We start from the raw sequence: 8694 nt of genomic DNA, 5'->3' as shown, positions 1-8694 counted from the left end.
ATCCGTAGCTGCCAGCTTATTTGCAGCATCAATGTTTCATACACCCTTGCTCCTGGCATTCAATCTAGCGCTTGGCAATTTGGCAACCATCCTTAACGATGGTTGATTGTGAACTTATTATTGGGGCTGAAAAGATGATCAAATGCGTTGCATACTAAAACGCCTCAACTGCAAAAAAACTTGCATCGATACAGAGAATCATTATCGATTCCTCACTTGGATGCATGAATAAAATATTCAGAATTCTCGACAAAATGCGTATGTTATTACGGAGTGGGTTTAATGGAAATGTTTCTTATCAGACCGACCGCGACCCTGTTTGATTTGAGTAAAATTAGAAACAACTTTCTCAAGGCGTCATTCAGGATAATGCATGACGTCTTATGACAGGTGAAGACTGTCCACTAAGAGCTTAATTACTTTTTGTTTCCATGGCCAATATAATGGAGACGCATGATGCGACAGTTCTGCACAATATTGCTTCTTCTCCCTAATGTTACCGAGCTGTATGCTACAAAGCGGGAATTCACCGTTTGAAACGAAAACTTAAAGAACGCTCCAAAATTGTTATCAAGCACTTGGATACACATAAGTTCATTAAGTTGTCCCGAGCTACATTAATCCTAGAGGATTCATGAAAACCAATTACTGCCACAGCTTTTCCTTTCCAGCAGTCTAGCACCTATAACACTACCGTGGGAACCAACTCAAAAAAAAACCAAGGTACAGACAGAAACGAACCGACCCGTGCTGGTAAAATTTTAACCAGCTAATTACCTACCAGCATCGCTCGGTGCTAGCTTCCACGGTCGGTTCAATTCTGAAAAGTTTGCCTTTTTATAACTCAGTTACAGTTTCACCTGGAGGCACCACGAACTTTAAGAGGAACAAGTGTACGTGATTTTTCCTTCCTTTCTTGAAGTGGCTCACCTCGTTTACCTGGCTGGATTGCACTTTTCCCGCACGGTGGTACGGCACGCAAGCCGGGCGGTCGTCTCTGCCGGCTGCCGTCACGAAGTTTATTAGCCAACTTGAACTCGCATCAATCCATCTCGACGAGGTGCTACCGCGTCCTCTAATCTCCGTATGCTGCTGTTGCGGGGGGAACAATTCGTCGGGTCTGTCGTTTCAAAAAGGGATGCAGACGACAGCCGGAAAATCAGAGGAGAGAAAAAAATACCCCAAAGAACTTCATTGCCTGGAGCGGGCATTCGGATAAGTTTATTCATGAATAGAACTGCTCTAGAGTTCGGAACGGACTTTCTTCGACTTCCGCCCGTTAGGAAATTGCTGTTAGAAGTATCTGTGAGGGCAAAACCTGGCGAGCGACTTTTCCTTCCTTTCAGCGCTTTTTCACTGTCGGTTTATCAGTGCGTCAAATGAACTGTCGCCTCTGGTTTGAGCACTTTCAGTTGACGGAGTCTTTGTAGAAAAAAAAGTAAAAAATTCCTAATCTTATTGGAATACTTTGTGTTTATGCAGGTTGTTGATTTTCAAATTTTGCAAATCGATGATTTTTTAACTACAGAGAAATAAATCAACAAGTCCTGTTAGCAATAATAGCGTTTGATTACCAGATGCAATTTTCCGAATCCCTCTCAGGCAAAATATCTATCGAATATGTACCGAAATTCTGCATTTTGGAAGTTATGAAATGCAAATTCAAAAGGACTCATTATGAAATAAATTATCATAGTCATAGCTTTTCACGTTCGTCTTAATATTGTACCACGAATAAAAAAATCTATTCATCCACATATTTCTCGTCGCAACCAAAAATAAGCGCCAGATAGTCGATTAAGAAAAACATACTTGCAGCAAAAAAACTACTTTGTTAATTTTGAAAATTGCTGTGCTGGTTTGTAGCGGCAAATGCTTTGATAGCATGTGCTATTTGCTGTGGAAGCCTTGAAAAATGATAACAAAAGTTGTAATTTTGTTGCACAATACCATAAAAAGTTTGACATTAACTATTTCTAAACACTGAAATTTTCTTCTAAGTAATCATTGATGTACTCGTAGCAGGGATTGAATCCAAAAGGGGAAAACGTTGGTTTTGGTACATAAGATTTGTGGGGCCCGGGGCCACGTCCCTCCCCCCCCGTACTCCCCTTACATTTGGCCCTGACTATACATACCGTAAGGTTCTAAACCTTATGATTACCTCCCCGCCAAACGTCAAACAAAGCGAGAATCATCACTTCTCTGTGGGGGCTGCCTATCCGATTCTGTTTTTCCGCACTTGTATACGAGTTTCATATTTTTTTCATTTCTTGTTATGATTCGGAACAGTTTTTACCTTTATTTCAACGTTGCGATTTCTGCAAACTCTGACTCGTAGGCTCGTATTCAACGACAACTCAAAATTTGTCTTTTTTTTTCCTACAAGAATTTTTTGTTTATTGTTTTATTGTTTTTACATTCTTTTTTATTTGAACACATTTGAATAAGGGAAAATCCATAAAGTACGTCACACGAAAACTGGCCCCCCTTCGTCACGCTTTTTGTAACAAACCCCTAAAATTTGTGTATGGATCGTCACACTGCTTTGAAGTCCCCCCCATAGAGGCTTGACGTACTTTGTGAATGACCCCTAGCTGAATTTTATTTAATTTATTAATTTTTTTATCAGTTCATATTTGATGATACCCAAACCCACCATCGCTATGAACTAAAGGTCACTAGCAGCTATTCGGAACCGGGCTCACTATTGGCGATTAAAGGTTGCATGAAGAAGAAGAAGAAGTCGAAGGATGATATTCGAAAAATATTGCACGGGGAAGCATACGGTTAGCAGTACGTTTTTAATTAAATTGCTCTTCAGAATTTTGAGAAGAGTTAATTAAAAACTTCCCGTATGCTTCCCCGTGCAATATTTTTCAAATATCATCCTTCGACTTCTTCTTCTTCATGCAACCTTTAATTGTCAATAGTGCACAATATTTCAGCAGTTTTTCAGCACTTATCTTAGCTAACAGATTGACTGTACACATCGTAATTGCTAATCGTGACTGGCCGAGAAACAACAAATATGCACAGCTCACCAATGAATCACATACAGTGGATGGATTCTTACCCGCCGCTGCCGTATCCAGGCGCTAACGTATATGTGAAAATAGCCAGCATAAGTGATTTCCGAAAGTTAACTTCTAGTGTGCCGCTGTAAGCACCCTCAAAGTAGGCGATTCATTGATTAGCCATCTTGGGGTTAGAAAACTATTTTCGCTGTACAAGCTTTAGAAGCTCATTATTTCAAGACCAATAACGATGCCGAGCACGTCCTCCCAGTCAATTAAGGATTAGGAGAGGAATATTAGTTCGACTCTGCTGAATGAGACCGAGGAATCCTCTGCATCTCCTGCAATCCTCATACATTCCTGAACAATTTTTTTTTCGTCTTTTTTGCCAGAATACGTATTTTTGGAAGATGATTCGAAATATATAAAAATCTCATTTTGACCTAAAATGTTACATATGCAGTTTCTCAAACAAACGGTTTAATTACAATCAAGACTTATTTTAAATAATCGTTTAGACTATAGCTACCCAAAGTTATTGGGTCGCGACCCCCTTCTATAACATTAACACCTTATTTTACCTCAGATTACCGAGACCGTCGGATGCAGAAGTAAACATGTTTTTGCTGCTTTACAAGACTGCTCAACAAACAACGGACAGGAGCGTCATATGGATGGGGTGAATTGGTAATTGCAATTAATGAAAAGATTCTGAACAAAACTTCCAATGCTTAAAATGTTGAAGTTTGTAGCTTTTGAAAAAGAAATTTGTTTTATATATCGCCCATTTAATTTTAAACAACGAGTTCCCACTGATCTATTCAGTTTTAATAGTTGAATCTAAGAAGTTAAATTTATTAGCTGTATAAATGATTATTCTTTATCAAGCAGCTTCATAACTTGATTATCGTAAAATGATAAGATGTGAGAACGAAGGAACTTGTGGTGATTTTCGTAACGAAGGATAGTTTCGTAGAGTATTTAATTCGATGTGCCTTTTAATTAAATAAATAACCCCATCAGTTTATTTTCACTTCGCGTAATGATTTATGGGTTTAACGGGTTTGTTAACTGCATAAAATCGTTGGTGCATATTTTTAAATTAACCCTCGGTACGATAATTTCAACTGCAACATCTTTTTGCGTGAGGGAAGTCGTTTTTTATGTCTTTATTAAGGAGACTTTCAGGGTAGTCGAGAAACTTTCCAACCCAAAATTTCATATTACGGTAGCCTAACACCTCGAGAATTTTGTTCGCGAAATTGTTCCGCGCGTTTTTTACATATTATACGATGTTGGGCACGAATTATTCGAAATTGAGCGGGGATAATCACAATCTCGGACCCGTCAAAAATACACGGGACACGGGGACCAAAATCTGGCGGAAAGTTTTCCCAAGGTGTAAGGTTACTTTTACCTCAAAGAAAGCCTCTCGTTAGTCCGGCTATTTCAGATTTTTCCAGAATAAAAAGTACAAACACTTATCTTGTCTGTTTTCAAATGGCTGTGGGTTTATTTTAATTCTTCAGTGGTATCCACTCAAAATAATTTTCACTTAAGAGTGACATGAAAACATATGCGGATATTTTCCATCTAGTTTCGTTTGTAGAAGTTAAATGATTTGTTAGTGATGGTACTCACTGCTCTCAATTCACTAAAAAATGTAATTAAATTTAAGTGAATTGAAATTTCAACAAACACATAGATTTTAAGTGAATTGGAATAATAGTTTGCGCAATACCCGTGTGAGTGATAATAATTCCCGTCCACTAGAGGCGGACGGCAGCAAAAATAGAGTTATGAAATAATTATTTCATACTCAAGACTTATTTTTGTAAATTGCTCTCATGATGTTTCTGCACAATTTTTCATTAGCGATTGATGCAAATCATAGACTTCGGTCTGAGTACCCCACTCATATATTTTTCATACATTCGTGACAAGTAGTATTCACTAGAAAAGAATATAGATATCGTTTTCTACATTTTCATTTAAATTTCACTACATTTCTTTTTGGTATGCATATGACATGTGAGTAAGTTTTATTTGACACAAGTAAGGTCGTCATAAATGTAGATTTTTAAAGCCCACCTGATTTTTATGGTGGAAATTAGGTGACAATTATTTTGAGTGTCGTACTGCAGATGTCAAGTTGTTCTAGGGTTGGTACCCCCTAAAAATACTTCTTTCGAATAATCCAGCAACAAACCACGTTGTAGTTTTATCAATATTGTAAGCACCCAGCCCCGTAATGCTTGAATATATACGAGCCTATACCATAATAACTAATGAGTAATGCAATTGTGTTATAATAAATAATAAAAACAAAATTAGGTTTATCTTTAACCTTTACGCCACAATCGAGAAATGCTCCCGATATAAGTAAGTTTGACAGAACCACCTGAACCAATTTTTCGGGGTACACTGATAATGTACCGGAGACCAGAGATGCCAGATTTGAAGACATGTCTTAAATTTGAAGACTTTTGAATCTTCATGAAGACATTTATTTCGTGAAGACATTTTGAAAACTTTTCAATTTATTTGAAGACTCATCTACTTATTTGAAGATACTTGAAGACAATCAATAAGCCAGCGAGAGGAAAATACAATTTTATTTTTTTACTTATAAATTCTGTGACTTCTATATGCAAACTAGCGAAAGAAACCCAGCTTTGCCCGGGTGTTGCAAATGTCACAATGTACTATTTGCAGCACCGCACTCTAGATCAATTTCCGTGCGTTTGTTTTGTTTTCCTGAACAGCTGACCCAAAATTGTATTCTAATGTTTTTTTTACATTTTTCCGTCAAATTTACCAACTTTTTGTATACATATACAAACCTGATCCGCAAACATATACAAACCTGATACAAACAAATCGATCAGGGAAAAAATCTTGCAAATCCGTTCGCGAGTTAAATCGTCAGGAAGGAAATCTCAACTCATTTTTATTATATAGATTATACAAAAAATTACAAAAGTTATAAAAGTCTTTGTCTCGGGCTTAGAATCTCGAACATAAAAATACCTTCACACTAGCTGGCTGATAACTGCAGCGCATTTCAGACCTCATACGCACTTAACTTTGAGTTGTGCGTTGGTTAAAAAATTACCGATGGCAGAATTTGTTTGAATTTTCCTTGGCGGCGGCGACGGTGTATTTGACGTGTACGTTACGTTACATCGGACCGCAATCACCGATCAAACTTACGGCAAAAATTGATTGAATTCTTCTATGACTTGATTTAATCTATTCAACCGTTGAGCTAGAACCTGAATGTTATATAAATTCCTTCTGAATTCATTTGATCTTTTCGGCATTTCCATGTGACTTTCCTCTAAATATCCGTCGGGAAACTCTTATAATTTTTTCCGTGAATTTTAAAAAGAATTTTCTGTGAAAATTTCAAAGAATTTTTCGTGTAAAATAAGGAGAATTTCCGATGAAAATTATGAGGAATTTCTTGTCTAAATTCAAGAGAATTGAAATTGGAAATTCAGTACAAAATGTATCTTCTATATAATAAAAATGAAATGGTCTGTGTTCGTATCCGCATAACTCGAAAACGGCTGGATGGATTTTATTCCTTCAGCAGATATGTTCGTTATCGTTTCCGACGGGCTTATATAATATCTCCCCATGCAAAAATCATTAGTAAAGTTGAGTAAATCATGAAAAACTAAAATTAGTCTTTGTATAGGAATTTCGCTTGGGCAGTTCAGAAAGCATATTTTCGCCTACTATGCAGAACAACATCTGCTGGGTCGACTAGTATCTAATAATTTTCGTAAAAAGATATAAAGGAAATCCTCCAAATCCTTAAACTGTAAATTCTCCTTAATTTCCACAAGCTCTTCTGAACTCCCACAATAAATCCCTTTTAATTTCCACAAGTAAATTGTCTCAATTAATTTTAAAAGAAATTTTTTACGAATGTCGACAAGAAATTGAAATTATTCTAGTGGTTTCCATGGTAAATTTCTACGTGAAAATCTTCCTAAACAAATTCAGAGAAATTCCACATTTGGTGGAATTTTAATTAAAGACTAAGTAGAAAAATTAAGAGGAAAGGAAGAGGAAAAACTAAGAGGATACTTGTTACACACTTTCGTTAAATTCTTCCTTGAATTCCTTTGGTAATTCTTCTAGAAATATCTTTGAACATTCTTCCAGTATTTTCACTGAGAATTTCTCTGAAAATTTCTTCAAACATACGTTCTGGTATGCTTTCCGAAATTCCTCCAGGAAATTGTCTGGAAGCTTCAAAGAGTTTTTCAAAAAATCCTCCAGGAATTCATTTGAAAGATCCTCCAGAAGTTCCTCCAGAACTCCTTCGGTAGTTCCTTCACGAATTCCTCCAATAGTTTTTCCAGGACTCCTCCAAAAGTTTCCCCCGGGATTTCTGCGGAAGCTCCTCCAGGGATCCCTCCGAAAGTTCCTTCTCTGGAAGATCCTTCAAGAATATTGCCGAATTACTCTCCAAGAATGCCTCCGGAAGTATACTATGGAATTTATCTGGTATTTCCTCCAGGATTTCTTTCGGAATTTTCTGCAGCAATACCTCCAGGAATTCATCTAGAATTACCTCCAAGAGTTTCTCCAGAAGTTTCTTCAGGAATTCTATCGGAATTTGCTTCCTCAGGAATATCCTTCAGAAATTCACCAGGAAAATACTTCAGGTATTCCTCCAGAAAATCCCTCCGGAATTCATCCTGAATATTCTACAGGAATTCCTTCTTAAGTTCTTCCAAGTATTCCTGCGGAAGTTCATTCAGTAAATCCTTTGGGTGCTTCAACAGGAATTCCTCGGGAAATTTCTTCAGGAGTCTTCAAGAAATAATAAGAAGCTCCATCCAGAAGGAAGTTAAAAAAAGCTCCATTGGGAGTTTATCCGGAAGTTGATCTAGATATTTATCCGGACGTTCCTTCAGATAATTCTCTGGATGTTTCTTCAAGTATTTCACAGTAAATTTTTAATTCCAACAGGGTATTCTTCAAAAATAAATTGGAAATTCAGTTTAAAAATTCGACTCAGTACAAAATCCAGGGGAAACTCGTTTTAAAAAAAATAAAGAATTTATTCTCTTGAAATCTAACAATATGAATGTTTAAAAAATACACATTACATCAGTAATACAAGGAGATTATTGAATTTACAAACCTATTGGATTTGTAATATTCTCGCTGATAATAATATTGAAGACATTTGAAGACATTTTTAAACGACTGTGAAAACATTTGAAAATATCATCTGGCATCCCTGCTGGAGACGTCAATAAGGTACCAGCAGGGTTGCCACATTTAAATCTGTATTTTTTCTTCAGAAAATCTTCATATCTGTATCTCAAGTCAAAAATTCTGTATTAAAAATCTGTATCCATCTAAATCCAATCAAAATGGTTTTTGAACAAGCTTTGTTTTTAAAAATATGTAAATTTGATAATTTGTGGATAAAATCTGTCGAGAGTCCGTCTTTAACTATTGTAGCCACTTTAGTGGACCAACTCAGTCACACTAAACCTACTGAGCAGAACTACTGTTTCTGGATATGTGAATAAAGGCTAGATCTGATTCTCTTTTATTATTGCTTGACATTTTACGGAGCATAATCTGGTTTCAAAATCGTTGATTGGCATAAACTGTTAATAAAAATTAATACTGGCCAGAGCCAATA

This window comes from Armigeres subalbatus, chromosome 2, assembly GCF_024139115.2.
Source record: "Armigeres subalbatus isolate Guangzhou_Male chromosome 2, GZ_Asu_2, whole genome shotgun sequence".
Taxonomy (NCBI): Eukaryota; Metazoa; Arthropoda; class Insecta; order Diptera; family Culicidae; genus Armigeres; species Armigeres subalbatus.
Note: the sequence above shows the minus strand (reverse complement) of the source record.